At 44.3% G+C, this 7,179-nt stretch overlaps 1 pseudogene; it reads left to right on the top strand.

Annotated features, from left to right (window-relative positions):
- Positions 1-6,547: 6,547 nt before the first annotated feature.
- The window catches only part of LOC132488171 (ferritin light chain-like), a 58,956-nt pseudogene continuing 58,324 nt past the window's right edge, over positions 6,548-7,179 (top strand).

Below are 7,179 nucleotides of genomic sequence, written 5' to 3'. Positions count from 1 at the left end.
AGTGGAGTTGGATATAAGCACAAATAGCATGGCTCCAGTGTCTGGGCTCTTGCCCGCAATTTTATACTCTTTAGGCTTTGGTTACTACTTTATGTGCATATGGACTAAGAATTTCAAAGGACATGGAGGGGGGATGAAAGCAGTATGATTGGTTGGAGGTGGTGAGATTGCAGTGACGTTTACTTTCATTTCAATGTTCAGTGTTGTTTGTGTACTAATTTTTAAAAAGTCAACCCTATCGAAGGATAATTCCTGACTCAGTAGATGCAGTTTGGGATATGTGTGCCTAACATAGAATCTTTGTCACTAAATAAATTACAGCTTCTCTGTGCCTTGGTTTCTATATCTGAAATATGAGATGATATTTGCTAACATTTTCCCACTAAAATACTTGCTCCATGACTGATATTCTGTGTGTGATGTGTGTAGGATATGGAGATTGTGGAGACTAGGGGGTGGGAAAAGGTGGGGAGGGGTATGGTGGGGTGACGGCAAATCTCCTTCTGAGGACGATTACTTGCTGGTGGGATCCGATGTAATGCATGAGGCCGGGCTGGGCTTTCTGTTCATAAGGGACAGTCCAATATTCAATGAAAACATCATATCTGAATTAGGCCCTCACCTCACCTTGCCTGACTCCTCTTTTTCCCCCTCCGTCTCTGTCTTCTTTCTTTCTTTTTCTGGGCCAGTGGAAGTTGTGTTCTGTCATATTTACACATTTTCTCAGATAGAAAAGACAAGCAGAGACTCGGACCAGAGGGAATGCGAGTGGCTTGAAGGCCTGAGCACACCTCGCTTTGCATCCAGGGACTCACCCCGCAGATATCATTTAACCCCTTTACCACATGCATGGAAGAGAGACTTTTCTATTTGCTGCTTATACACAGGCGATTCACTGGAAAAGCATCCACAAAAGGTAAAAAAAATTAGAGTAACCAAAATCACATGCTGCTATGGTAGAGACTATACTGGTTCGTTTGTATTCTCTTCCTGGTCACCTTTCAGACAATCTGACTAGAAAGCAGAGTTTTCATTTCTGTGCATCATCCATTTAGGTTCAAAGATACTTTTGAGAGAGCCAAGGGAATGATGATTTAATGCTGTCAAGTGCTTTGAGATCTCAGACAAAGAAGCTCTGTAAATACTGAGAATTACTGGGCATTATCGGCCCCAGTATCTGTCTCCTTAGTATTATCAGGGCTTTGGAAAAATTAATGAAGAAATGGGTACTGGCATACTGGCAGCAGCAGTCTCTTCTGGAAAAATTAAGAGACCCTCTGCATTGGGGAATGTAGGACTCAGTGAAAACACTCACCCAAGAACTACTTTTCTCTTTTTTTTTTTTTGGCAAATGGAAACCACCAAAGATGAAAACCCACTGCAATATGAAAAAGAAAGAATTAAAGCTTTTAAAATCAAACTGCAGGGCCTCCCTGGTGGCGCAAGTGGTTGAGAGTCCGCCTGCCGATGCAGGGGATACGGGTTCGTGCCCCGGTCTGGGAGGATCCCATATGCCGCGGAGCGGCTGGGCCCGTGAGCCATGGCCGCTGAGCCTGCGCGTCCGGAGCCTGTGCTCCGCAACGGGGGAGGCCACAACAGTGAGAGGCCCGCATACCGCAAAAAAAAAAAAAAAAAAAAAAAAAAAAAAATCAAACTGCAGCAGGGTGAGGGCAAGGTATTGTGTGAGTGCACATACCTGCACAGGAGATGAGAACAGAGAGACAGACATTCAGAGAGATAGACTGGGCTTCAGAAAAAAACTGGGCAAGAGGTTTTGGCCCATATGTTTATATTTGCTGCAAAACCAAATCTTTTTTTTTTCTAAATAAAAACGTATGCATTCTGGGTTGGTGAGGATGCAGGGCAACAGGCACTCACAGACATTCTTGGTGGGCACGTAAACTGGTAAAATCTCTAGGGAGGACCACTTTGCAGTATCCATTGACATTACAAATGCATCTTTCCCATTATCTTAACAATTCCATATCCAGGAATTTATCCTGTACATCTATTTGCATACGTACAAAATGGTATATGCTCGAGGCTATTCACTGCAACACTGTTTGTATCAGTCAAGTCTGAAAACAACTTAAAAGTTGATTAGTAGGGGATTACATAACTGCTAGTGTATCCATAAAATGGAGTATCACAGAGTTGTGGAAAAAGAATAAGGCAGCTCTGTATGCACTGTACAGAATTAGCTCTAAAGATATAGTGTTAATTGAAAAGGACCAATATACAGAACAGTGTGTATGTGGGTATATATGTATAAATATATTTGAATATGTATGTTTGGATTCATCATGCTCATATATTCATAGAATGGATGATTTCTTTTTTTAAAAAAAATTAAATAATTAATTATTTTTATTTTTGGCTCTGTTGGGTCTTCGTTGCTATGCGCAGGCTTTTTCTAGTTGCGGTGAGCAGGGGCTACTCTTCATTGCGGTGCGTGGGCTTCTCATTGCGGTGGCTTCTCTTGTTGCAGAGCAAAGGGCTCTAGGCTCTCCGGCTTCAGTAGTTGTGGTGCACGGGCTTAGTTGTTCCGCGGCGTGTGGGATCTTCCCAGCCCAGGGCTCGCACCCGTGTCCCCTGCATTGGCAGGCGGATTCTTAACCACTGCACCACCAGGGAAGTCTCATAGAATGGATGATTTCTAGAAGGCTGCATAAGAAACTGGTAACTGGCCAAAGGATAGGGTTTACCTCTACTTTATATCCTTTTGAATGCCGTATCATGTACCCATGGGACCTTTTCAAAAAAAACCTAAACAAATAATGTTAATGTGTGTGAAACCACTGATCAAACGCCAAAGTAAAATAATGAACCTTTTACCAGTTTTGGGTGGTGGGGCTGGATGAGGTGTGTCTTCAGAGCTCTCCCATGTTCCTCTCAACACCGGGCTTCCCAGTCTCTGACTTTCCTGGTTGCCCACAGCTCAATTCAGGGTGGGTCATCCTGGCACCTGTTTGAGCTAACAGTCCCCAAACCAGGAAGTACCTGATCTGCGCCAGATCCATCAAACATAGATCTGAGGATGCAGGGACCCTCCTTGTAGGACTGACAGAGGACATGACCCCTAGGGATTAGGACCTCCACTGGGCTACGCCAAACATTTGCTGCAAGTCTGACCAGTGATAATTTTGGAATTAGGTTTTGTGTCTTTTTGGGGTTGCAAGGAACAACGACTCACCAAGCTAGGGGATGCTCATCACAAGGCTATATGTGGAGCGATAAGAATATTTCTCATGAGAATCTAATAAGAATAATAAAACAACGATCTCAAAAATAACAACATGGAGCACCTAGGTGCTAAGCACTGTGCTAAGTGCTTTGCTCGGATAATGTCACTTCAATCCCACCTCCAACCCATGACGCTGTCACTGTTATTACCCCCATTTTACAGAACACTGTAGAGGTCCCGGGTGCCACGGAGCGACGGGGCCCTTGGAAATGGAAAACATGCCTCTCCCTCAGTCTCACTCCCCTGGGCAACACGGTATCTCTCAGGGCTGCAGCTTCTCCCTGTATGTTTGCTTCTCTGATACCAGTTGGCTTATTCACTGCCCACTGTGCTCACTCATTGATTTTGCTTGCTCGAGTCCTTCAAGGATGGTCCTTGGAGACCCTCCTCCATATCAAGTTCTCCCCTGGGCTTCAGCTGCCTCCTAATGGCCTCCTCCTCTTCAGACCTCCCGTCTATTCCCATGAGAGAGAACGTGAGAGGTCATCCTTACTGGTGGCCAGCCACTTCCGGACCCGAGGGTGGCCTGTCCCAGGTCAGGTTCCCGCTCTGTTTCATTTCCCTGTGGCTGAGGGCTACCAAGCCTTTTGGGGTTAAGTCTTCTCCTTCACTCATAGAAGCTTGTTTTTGAGAACGGACCTCAAAACCAGGCACTGGGACACTGGGGGTGCAGCACCAACAGAGCACAAAGCCCTTGCTCTCCATGGATTCACCTTCTACCTCCTTGACCTGCAGTGATGGGGGTGGCAGACATTCTGGCCTGTCCACTTTGGAGACAATGACCATGACTGACCACTGAGCTCTTGTCTCAGTCGCTACATCACCGCACCTGTGGTTCCCTGCACTCATGCCTTTTCCTGGTTTTCTAGCCACCTCCAGAAACTTGGCCCAGTGTCCTACAGAGTCCAAGGTGACCAAGAAGGTGGCCTTCACAGTAGGGTGGACACTGATGGGAGAGAATTCTGGTGGACAGTGCTCAAGCCCCAGCCACAAGTAATGAGGTTACCAACCACTTTACCAAAACTGGTCAGCAAATACCCAAGTGGCGCTCTTCTCTTTTCTTCCTTATTTCTCTTCTGTCAATGCCAAACTGCTGGGAAGGATTCCATGCCTTGTCAAGTAGTTGACCTGAATAAACCTTTCCAGCCTTGTCTTCCACTTTCTTCAAACTCCTAATAATCCTTCAAAACCCAGCTCCACGCATTTCCCTCCTCAGTGAAACCTTCCTTAAATTCTTAGTGACAATCATGGCCTCATTTGGGCTACTTCTGTACTTGGTACATAATTTTATTGTTGCTCTTATCATGCTGTATTGCAAATGTTTATTTAGATGCGTGTTTTCTTGACGGGAGCGTAAACTTACAGAAGGCAGGTTCTATGTCTTAATTATTTTTTTATTTTGAATTTAAATAAGCTATTTTAGAATAGTTTTAGATTTATAAAAAAAGATACAAAGATAATACAGAGAGTTGTTCTATACCCCTTGCCTGGTTGTAACATCTGGCTTTACAATGGTATATTTGTTACAACTAAGGAATCAACACTAGGTTGTTACTATTAACCAATTTTCACAGTTTATTCAGATTTCACTAGTTTTTCCCTAATGTCCTTCCCTATTCTAGATGTCATCCAAGTACCACATTATGTTTAGTCATTATGTCTCCTTAGCCTCCTCTGGTCTGTGACAGTTCCTTTAAGTTTCCTTGTTTTTGATGACCTTGACGGTTTTGAGGCATACTGGTACGGTATGTTGTAGAATGTTGTTCAATTTGGGGTTTCTATCACGTTAGACTGGGGTTTCTTCATTTTTAAACACCAGCACTGAGCAAAATACCTAGCATGTACCACCTAGCATAGACCAGGCTTTTGATTTAATGGTTAATGAACTGACTAGAATTCAAGTGTTTCTTTAGCACCTTCGATATAAGTAGAACCCTGATTGATGCTCTTGGAGAGATGAAGTATGGAACCCAAGCCTTGTAAAGATCTTCCACACTGTTAAATAACAAAAGACAGCATGTGTCAAATAAGGGGAGCCAGGAGAACGACCTGTGGCAGCTTAGGAGATGGATTAATTAGCGTGAGTGGGTGAAGTCAGCAATGTCTATTGCTGTCTAAGACAGCAATGTCTACAGCAATGTCTATCCCTGAAGACCACATTATCAAAAATAGGCTCCACCTGTCACTCTCAGTAACCTTGTTTGTTTTCTTCAAAGCCTTTGTCAATGTTTAGACTGATGGTTTATTTCTTTATTGTCTGCCTCTCTCACTAGAGTCTCAGCTCCTTGAGGACAAGGACTGTATTTTTTAATTCACCCTGGCAGAGAGCACATGACCCACACATAATGGTACTTAAGTTATCTTGCTGAATAAATAAAAGGGTTGATGTTGGATGAGCCTGACAAGACATGAGACAGCGAGAAAATCCATGAGCCCTGGAAGAGGCACTGGGATGGAGCAATGGCCTGGGTAGGCGGTGGAATGCTGCCAGGTCATGAGACTGATCACAATGGTGTCAGCTGATCCCAAACAGGGTGGCATAATTTGGGCAAACGCCAGCAATGTAGTAGGTGTGGGCTGCACAGAGGTAGAGGCGATCCCGTAGTTTTCCATCTTGGGAAGGCCAACAAGGGTTCATAGTCAAAAAGTGGGGGATAAGGAATAACTGGGGTCAAGGGAGGGCTGGGGGCCATAGGGATGTCTTTTTAAGTGCAGAATGTACGCCATGAATGAGAATAACACAAAAGCTCCTGGAAGTAAAGGGGGTTCCCGGTTTAACTTCTCTGGTGTTGTCGTAAACCCAAGGAGAAAAAAGGGCACTCAAGTCAATGGTCCTCAGTGAGAAATATAAAATGGAAGATGAAGACATGTGATTTTTGCTCTACGATTTAGTACTAGGAAAGGACAGCAATCTTTGGAAGCAGGAAGAAAAATGAGCTTCTGGGCTCAGAATGGAAAGGACCCCACTGAAATCTTGGAAAATTTCCACCATGTTTTCTACATGGTTACAAAGGACAGAATTGTAGTATATGCTGATTACCTCCAAAAGTATATATATATTCCCATCTGAGTCCAGTTTAAAAATGCTGACCAAAGGGCAGTGCTTCATAGATTCTGACTGGAACAAGCCCAGTGTGAAAAGGCCTGGAAAGCATATGGCAAAGAAACTCTGAGTCTAGAGTATGATTTAGAAACTGAAGTGGTATGTGTCATCTGTATATATCTATATAACTAATTACAATGGTTGAACTCTGCCTATTTCTCATCCAACCCAACTAACAGCCCTGAAAAAGAAAGATAACAATGACCTGTGTGTTTGGGAGTCCAGAGGGACCGTCGGTGACAGAGCTCACCGGGTCCCCAGGAGGACCAAGAACACGGTCCAACCAATCGTCCTCTGGCAAGGTAAGGGTGGGCAGAGGAAGGCATGAAGAATGGCTGCACTTCTACATCTGAAGGTCAGGGCATGAGATCAAGCAATGTGTCTTTGCTGTTTTAAATCTGCAGCCTTTGAACCCCCAGAAGGTAAGCAGGTGAGTCCTGTTCACCGACTCGTAATGCAGGAATTCCTTCTCTCTTCTGTACCTCCTTAGATCAGGCCTAAAAGGGATAGCAGGTATTAACCTCTGTGATCCCTTCATTTGAGAAGGGAGGAAACTAATGTCCAGAGGACAACGTGATATGCCCAGAGTCACCTGGGTAGATGGCTTTGGAGCCAGGATGGGACCTTCTAACCAACCCAGCTTTCCTTTCCCAATCCTCAGCAGCTCACCTGGACGCTGACCACAAAATTGGCTCTGATTCTACATTCATTTGAATATATTCAAATATACCAAGCACTGTTCACCATATATTTTCTTTCCCTCACATTACTTCCACAATAACCTTGAGGTGGCCAGGGGAAAAACAAAAGAAAATACTACCCACTTTCACAC

Source organism: Mesoplodon densirostris, chromosome 4 (assembly GCF_025265405.1).
Source record: "Mesoplodon densirostris isolate mMesDen1 chromosome 4, mMesDen1 primary haplotype, whole genome shotgun sequence".
Classification (NCBI taxonomy): Eukaryota; Metazoa; Chordata; class Mammalia; order Artiodactyla; family Ziphiidae; genus Mesoplodon; species Mesoplodon densirostris.
This window is presented reverse-complemented; position numbering and strand designations above follow the sequence as displayed.